General features: G+C 41.3%; 1 pseudogene; it reads right to left on the minus strand.

The window, feature by feature from the left end:
* Positions 1–1,115: 1,115 nt before the first annotated feature.
* Positions 1,116–1,437, minus strand: LOC115526190 (annotated as a pseudogene).
* Positions 1,438–9,050: the final 7,613 nt, after the last annotated feature.

Below are 9,050 nucleotides of genomic sequence, written 5' to 3' on the forward strand. Positions count from 1 at the left end.
GGTTGGTAACACAGTCTGCTTTGCCCCAGGCCCCTTCTCCTAAGAGCATCTTGGAGAAGGGGAATGTGGGCAGAATGGGAGAAGGCAATGAGGAGGAACATTTGATGCTGGTCATAGCAACAATGACTGACGTCCAAAAATGGAAACATTGAACAAAAACAGTGCAACATTCCAAAGGTAGTTTGTGAACAGAGGAAAAATGGAAGCAGAACCATCAGGGGTAGGGAGGAGCAGAAGGGGGGGTGGGCAAGGCTAGTTCTTTGTTATTAGTGTTCCATGTGAGGAAATAGGAAACTGAGGCCTGGGGTGGAAACGGATCGGTTTGAACAGTGGCTTAACCCCACTGTAGGTGGCTGCCACAAGGAACATGGGTCTCCTGGACTTCACCTGGAGAAAGGATGACTGCATTTCATCACTGCAGTAGATTTCAGGGTGGGAGTGAGGTGCACTGGATCTCATTTAGAGAGGGTAAAGGGCTCAATCCCTTCCTGCCTTTTCTTCCTGTGCCCCAAAGGGGGCTGTCCAACCTAGAGGAAGCACTAGGCAAGGTGGGGAGAAAAGTGGATGTGAGCTGCACCTCGTGAAGTAAAGGCTGGTTGGGGGCATCTTGGCACTGAGCACCCCTCTACATTGGCCATACCAGCTTCTGCCAGTGCTGTGGAATGGGGCATATTACAATGAGATGGGGCTGGGCCCCTTTTAAGGCCAGGGGAGCCGTCCCAGGCTCCTTAGTGGGAAGCTAGAGGGAAGAATGGGGAAGCAGAAGGGACCCCCCCCCCCAAGCCAAGAGCCCAGTCAGCAATGTCTGTATCACTGAGCATGGGGACACAGCAGAGGCAGGGTGAGGCAAGGTGCAAAGTCAGCTTCGTCTGGCAGAGCAAATGTGTGCATGGGTGAGAGGGGTTGCTAGAAACTGAGACCAAAAGAAACGGCTCCTCACTCAGCTCTGGGGTCCTGCAGCAGCTAATGTGCTGTGTAGTATGGTGGTGAGAACACAGGTAGGTGGCAGGGATGGGTAGGTTTGGGAGAGGGGTGGGGACAATGGAAGTGGAGTGGAGCTGTCCAGTCCCAGAAGGAAACTGCTTCTTGGTGATGGAGTAGATGGTATGGTGTAGTTACTGCTTTTCCTATGAGGACTCCCAGGAAATGCCCTCTTCTTCCACCTTCTCCAGTTTCTTTGGCTCTGCCCCTTGATTTCCTCCTGGGAGTTGTAGTTTTCTGCATCTTGACAGCACCCTTGTTGTTTTTCCCCTTTGGTTGGCCCTGAGGTTGCTTAGGTGCTGGCACCTCACTGGGTTCCTTCTGACTAGCTACCAGCACCGACCCAGGACTCATTGGAGGCTCCTTGCCCAGTCTGCCCCACCCCTGCTTCTCAGTACCATTCTTCTCGTGCTTGAAGGCCAAGGGCTGGCTGGACTTTGAGTTCAACTCCCTCATCTTCCCTTCTCTCCAGAACAGGTAAGGGAGCAGTGGCTGGGATGCATGAGCTTCACTGCCAGCCTATGTACATTCTCCAGACTGCTAGGAGTGATGGTGCTGGGCACTGAGGAACTGGCCTGGCTCACTGTGGCTGCCACCAGTAGCAAATGCAGATGCCTTCTGGGGGCTGTGCCAGCACCAGATACAGCTCAGGCTTGGAGTCCCAATTGGAGGCAGTTAGAACCCATTCTTTCCTCTCCTTCCCATGTTTTAGGTATATGTTGTCATATTTTATATCCTTTTATTTTGTGAGTTCTTTGACTGATTTTTTTTTAATAGGTCTCTTCTTTCCTCCCCAAAAGTGGTCTTTTTAATGGTCTCTCCTTTCCACTCAAAGAGTCCCCTTTAATATTTCTTGCAGTGCTGGTTTAGTACTAGGTCACAAACTCCTTTAGTTTTTGTTCATCTGGGAAACTCTTTATCTCTCTATTATGAATGATCGCTTTGCTGGATAGAGTATTCTTGGCTGCAGATTTTTCCTATTCAGCACTTAGAATATATCATGCAACTATTCTGGTTTGCCAAATTTCTGCTGAAAAATCCCCTGCTAGCTTTATGGGTTTTCGCTTGTAAGCTACTGTTTTCTTTTGTCTTACTGCTTTTAAGATTTTTCTGTATTACTATATTTTGCCAGTTTAATTAAAATATGTCTTGGTGTGGATCTGCTTTTGTTGACTTTGATGGGAGCTCACTGGCCTCTGGGATCTGGATATCTATTTCCGTCCCCAGGTTAGGGAAGTTCAGCTAATAAATTTCCTTCCCCCCCCTTTCTCTCTCTTCTTCTAGGACTCCTATAATTCGAATGTTATTATATTTGATGGAGTCACTGAGTTCCCTAAGTCTGTTCTCATTTTGCATAATTATTTTTCCTCTATTTTGTTCATCTTGATTACTTTCCATTACTCTGTCTTCTTGGTCACTAATTCATTCCTATGCTTCTTCCATCTTGCTGTTCATTCCATCAAGCATGTTTCTGATCTGGTTTATTGCATCCTTTATCTCTGCCATTCCTTATCTCTGTGTTAATGGTCTCACTCATGTCTTCTACTCTTTTCTCAAGTCCAGTGAGTATTCTTAAGATCAGCACTTTAAATTCTCTGTGAGGCATGTTATCTATTCCACTTAGAACTCTGGCTGAGGACTTATCCTGTTCTTTCATCTGGGATAAAATTTAAAATTTTCTGTCTTCTCATTTTGTATAAGTCTCTGTACCTGTTTCTCTGTGTTAGGAAAGTCAGCTATGTACTTTGTTCTTGAGTGTAATGGTCTTATGAAGAAGAGGTCCTGTAGTGCCTTACAGTATAGTGTCCCTGATTCCCTAGAGTCTGGCACTTCTGGAGTGTGCTCTCTTGTCTGGCTGCTTTATCCTTTAGGCCAGTCATCTGCAGAGGCTCTCTTTGCCTATTGTGGGGAGTATTTGGGCCCTGGCCTAAATGTGGTGCATTAACTAGGTGTGTTCATATCTGTTTCTGAAATGAGGCCTGTTGCCACTGCCACAGGAACAAAGGCTCTGCAAAACTCCCTTGTTGGGAGACATGGTGTGAGCAGAGGCTTGTGCAGGACTTCTGGGGGAGGTAGTCCACCATGCTGAGACTGAGGCTAGCGTAATTGAGAGGGGTATTTCTGCTGGAGTGGTGGGGCTTGGTGTAAGAAAGTTAGGTAGCAAGTGGCCCTGTGCTTATGCTGAAGGGCAGGGGAGGGAAATGGCACTGGCTTGTTCCTTTGTTCTTGGAGGAGTCTACCTGGGATTGCTGTCTCTCTGGGAAGTGCTCCAAGATGAGCAAATAACCTCCCCACTGTGTGCCCCAGGTACTCTTCATATCTCTGTTTCCATGCTGTATGTCTGCAAGATGTTTGCCTGCCTCGTCTCCAAGAGCAGCCCCAATGCCCTCCAAGCTCTCCCCGAGCCAAACATAGTGACCTTTAAAACTCCAGGCTTTAAGCCCTACTGGTTGCGGGAATTCATAAAATTTGTTGCCTCTTGCTTTCCAAGCCAATTGCTATAGGGATTTATTTTCCCTGTGCACTCCCCTCAGTGCTAGTCTGTCTCTTGCCTTTTCTCTGTGACTGCAGCTCCATTCCTGCTGCAATGGCCACAATCTATTTCTCTCCCAAACCATGCTCTGCACTTCCTACCTTTCTTCAGTGTCACCTCTTCTACATCTTTAGTTGTAGAGTTTGTTCTGCCAATCTTCAGGTTGATTTCTGTGGTATTTAGGATGATTTGTTAGTTATCTAGTTGTGTTCATGGGAAGAGGTATGTCTAGGGTCCTCCTACTCCACCACCATATTCCAAACTTATTGACTCCTTAAGATTTTTTTTAAAGCTTTTTATTTTGAGATGTTTGTAGATGCACATGCAGTATTAAGATTTAATATAGAGATCCCATGTACTCTTCAACCATTTCCTCAAATGGTAATATCTGGCAAAATAATAGTACAGTATCAAAATAAAGATATCGGCATTGCTACAGTGAAGATACAGAACACTTCCAGAGACACAAGGATCCCTCATGTTGTCCTTTTATAGCCCCATCCACTTTTTTTCCGCCCATCTCCCTTTTAATCGCTGGAAATTACTAATGTGTTCTTTATCTCCATAATTTTGTGAATTCAAGAATATTATATAATTGAAATCATACAGTATGTAATCTTTTGGGATTTTTTTTCCCCACTGCATCATTCTCTGGAGATTTATCCAGATAATTTAATGCATTAAGAGTTCATTCCTTTTATTTTTTTTTTTTTTTTTTTTTTTTTTTTAAATTTTTTTTTTCAACGTTTATTTATTTTTGGGACAGAGAGAGACAGAGCATGAACGGGGGAGGGGCAGAGAGAGAGGGAGACACAGAATCGGAAGCAGGCTCCAGGCTCCGAGCCATCGGCCCGGAGCCCGACGCGGGGCTCGAACTCACGGACCGCGAGATCGTGACCTGGCTGAAGTCGGACGCTTAACCGACTGCGCCACCCAGGCGCCCCGAGTTCATTCCTTTTAAATGCTGAGTAGTATTACAGAGCAGGGCTGTACCACAGTTTGTTTAATCATTCTTCTATTGAAGAACATCTGTGTTTCCAGTTTTTGGACATTATGAATAAAGTTGCTATAAACATTTATGTGCAAGCTTTTGGTGAACATAACTCTTCATTTCTCTGGGATAAATGCCCAGGAATACAAATGTTCAGGCATATGTTACTTGCATGTTTACTATTTTTAGAGATTGCCCAATTGTTTTCCAGAGTGGCTGGCTATACCCTTTTACATTTCAACCAGCAATCCAGTTTCCCCACATCCTTGCCAGTATTTGATATTTTCACCTCTTTTTAAAGAAACTAGCCATTCTGCTAGATATGTAGTGATATTTCACTGGGTTTTAATATTTATTTTCTACTGGCAAATAACTGAGCTTTTCATGTGTTTTTTTTTTTTTTTTTGCATCTGGTTATTTTTCATGAAATATCTTTTCATGTCTTTTGCTTATTTCTACTTAGATTTTTTTTCTAGTTAAATTTTCAGAGTTCTTTATATATTCTAGATTCTAGGGCTTTATTAGATATATCATTTGCAAATATATTCTCTCACTCTGGAGGTTTTTTTTTTTCATGCTCTTAACTGAGTCCTTGACACAGAAGCAGTTTTTAATTTTAATGAGTCCTAATTTATCAATTTTTCCTTTAAGGACTCATGTTTTTGGTGACAAGACTAAGAACACTTTGCCCTAAATCCTGAAGATTTACTCCTAAGTTTTTCTAAAAGTTTTAGATTTATGCTTACATTATTATTATTATTATTATTATTATTATTATTTTACATTGAAGTCAGTGGTCATTTTTGAGTTAAAGTATGTATTTAGGTACAATTAACAAATAAAATTATAATATATTTAAATAAATTAAAATAAATAAATATAAATTTATAAATATATTTGTATTTATATGATGATTTGGTATCTGTATACACTGTGAAAGGATTCCCACCACTGAATTAATCAACACATCTGTTATCTTACATGTTTTCTTTTCTTTCTTTCTTTCTTTCTTTCTTTCTTTCTTTCTTTCTTCTTGCTGAGAACATTTAAGTTCTACTCTCTTAGCAAATTTTAATTATCCAATATAGTATTACCAACTTTAGTCACCATGTTATGCTTAGATCCTCAAAATTTATTCTTGTAACTGAAAATTTATACTCTTTTACCAACTTTCTCTATTTCCCCATCCACAGCCTCTGGCAATAACCATTCTACTCTCTATGAGTTTGACTTTTTTTTCTTCATTACACATATAAGTGATATAAGTGGTACTATACGGTATTTGTCTTTGCCTGGCATGTTTTGTGTAGCATAATGCCTTTTAGTTTCCTCCATCTTGTTGCAAATGGCAATATTTCCTTCTTTTTTAAGGCTGAATAATGTTCCATACCTTTTCTTGTTTCCATATCTTGGCTATAGTGAATAATACTGCAATGAATATGAGAGTTCACATATGTTCTTGAGATAATGATTTCATTTCCTTTGCATGTATATCCAGACAGACATGGGATTGCTGCATCACATATGGTAGTTCTATTTTTGTAATGCCCCCAATTTTGAATCCAAGAGACCACCAAGGAGCCAATACCGGTGCAAACGCACGAGGGTTTATTTGCAAGCTCGAGCTTGGGCCCAAGTATACCCAACACAGGGGAGCAGGGACTTGGACCCTAGGTTAAGAGGCGTAGCAGTTTTATAGGGGCCAGTGGCCAATGAGATTGTAACACACACAGAAAGTCGCATAGTCATGTCAGTCCACACGCAGGTGGCCAATTGAATTACAATTTACCCTACAGTAACTGTTTGAACTAGCCTATCACTCTGGTCAGAATTGGCGCGCAAGTTTGGTGGGCAAAAGGCGGGGTTTAAGAATTGGCGTGCAGGTTTGGCGGGCAAAAGGCGGGGTTTACATTCTTTGGCGGTTAGGGGTTCCGCATTCCTATATGAGCCGGTTTCCAGTAAGGGTGGGCTCAGCGGCTTGACTAGGGTGGGGGAGTGTCTTAAGTAATAAGTAGGTCATGTGGGGGTTATACATGAGATGATGGGTATAGCACAAAATGGAGTTAGTCTTGCTCTGCTTGTCCAGGGGTAGGGGATTTTTGTTAACTTCCTTGGGTCCCACATTTTTAATTTATTGAGTAACCTCCATGCTGTTTTTCATAGTGACTGTACCAATTTATATTCCCACCAAAAATGCACAAGTTTTACTTTTTCTCCACATTCTTGTCAACACTTGTTATCTCTTGTCTTTGGATAATATATGACAACCCCTATAATATCCACTATTGTTTTTTTGTTTTTGTTTTTGTTTTTGTATTCCTTTCATCTTTTATAGGTCCTGGAACATTGTAACTGATTCTTGAATGCTTAACATTGAATGATATTAAAAAATGGACTTTCGGCATGAATTTTGGCATGGCCTGGGAGAATTGGTGATGATAATCATTGGAAAGAATCTTAGATATGTGATGCTGCTAATCTCTGGTCATAAATGTGGATTGAGAGTAAATCTTTTCTTCTAATAAAAGACAAGTTTGGGGAAATCTCTGTCCCCAGAAACAAATTTATGTTCAGTCGTCATTTCTTGTCGATCTAGTTTGGAGCAAATGATTTGCTGCTCAGAGATGGGGACTAAATGAAATTACTGGGGGATGGAAACTATCCTACTTACCAGACAACCTCAGACTCTGACTCTCAAGGGCAATTGGCTACCTAAACAAGTGCCCTCCACTGACCAGGCCAACATAAACATGACTGGGAACAGGGCAGTGTTTTTATGATCCTTGGTCCCTGGAGACCCCTTTTCACTGGGAAAGATACTCTCATTTCAGTGAGCACTTGCCTGAAACCCAGAGGCCTCTCACGGCAGGGGCTGCCTACGATCACCTCTTTAAGTTGACTCAACTCTGCAAACACCCAGAGGGCCTCCTCCTGGAAGCCCTTCCAGATCAATGGGAACCAGAAGTCAAACACTCTCCCAGGACTGTGGCCCATGTGAACAAGGAATGAGCAATGGCCATAACTATCCCTTTAGTTTGCCACATTCTAGAATGCAATCACATTTTCCTGGGACAGCTTTGAACAATATGACCTTCTGTTGGTTTTCTTCCTTTTGTACATAAGATTAGTCATATCAATCCTATTTGAATCCCAGTTGAATCTTACTTCTCCCTTCTACCACATGTAGTCCTGGAGAGAGAGAGAGAGAGAGAGAGAGAGAGAGAGAGAGAGAGAGAGAGAGAGAGAGAAGCGCATTTCTTAAACTCCAAGCTTCCAGGCTAATGTAGCTAGATGACTGTTTACAAAAAATCTGTGGCTTGCTTGCCATAGACAGAAACCACATTTCTATCCCTTCAATATCCCTGTGAGTCAGGGATTATCACCCACTGCCCTCTCCATGGTAATGATAATAATGAGTATTTATTGAGTTCAAACGATGTACTAAATACTGTGCTAAGCATTATATGTGGATTATTGCACATAATTCTCACTAAAACCCTGAGGGGTAGATAGTGTTATTATCCCTAAGAACAGATGAGGCAAACAAGGCTCACAGAGGGTGAATTGACTTGATGAGCCACAAAACTGTTTGCTCTTTCTATTGGATTGAGCTTCCTTTTAGGGAACTTGTGAATATTTTCTAGGGTGGAAAATCCCTGCCATTGAGAGCAGTTTTGAGTTTTGAAAGAGTCTTAATTGGTAGAATTAGGGGTTGGTGATAGAATTGATAAATACTACCTTTGGGCAAATAGCAGGTGTGGACTCAGGGAAGGGGCTTGGCTGTCTTATGTGAATCAGAAGGCAGTTTCCAGGAGTCCCTGCAGGGTTTCAGTCTTACAGGCCCTTTGGAATTCTTTAAGACTTCTCAATGTTCAGAGCACATTATATTTAGAATGGGATGGGATTCAGAGATTATCTAATTTAATCACCTTGTTTTATGGAGTTAATTCAGAGAGATTATGTGAATTAGACAAGGTCACCCACCTAGAGGCAGAATAGGAACTATACCTCTGAGCTCATAAATCCCATCCTAGAGCTCTTTCCTTCCCTTAATACAAGAGATTAAATATCATCCTTATTGGTTACTTTTATAAAAGGGTATTTTCTTTAACCCAGTAAATCCAAAATACAATCATTTCAACATGTTCTTGATAAAAAATTGATAATGCTAATGAAAAATTTGCCTTTTTTCTTTGGTGATCATTTATTGTGGTGAAAGAAACATAACACAAAATGTACCACTATCTATTTCTAGAACTTTCTCATCAGTACAAATTGAAACTCTGTTCTCATTAAATAACACCTCATCATTCATTCCCCCAGCCCCTGGTAACCTCTATTCTACTTTCTGTGTCTATAAATTTGTCTATTCTACATATTCATGTAAGTGGAATCAAACAGTATTTGTCCTCTTGAGTGTAGCTTGTTTTACTTAGCATAATGCTCTCAGGGTTTATCTATATTGTCATATGTATCTAAATTTTATTCCTTTTTATGGCTGAATAATATTCTATTGTATGTATATACCACCTTTTGTTTATTCAT

This window comes from Lynx canadensis, chromosome D1 (assembly GCF_007474595.2).
Source record: "Lynx canadensis isolate LIC74 chromosome D1, mLynCan4.pri.v2, whole genome shotgun sequence".
NCBI classification, from domain to species: Eukaryota; Metazoa; Chordata; class Mammalia; order Carnivora; family Felidae; genus Lynx; species Lynx canadensis.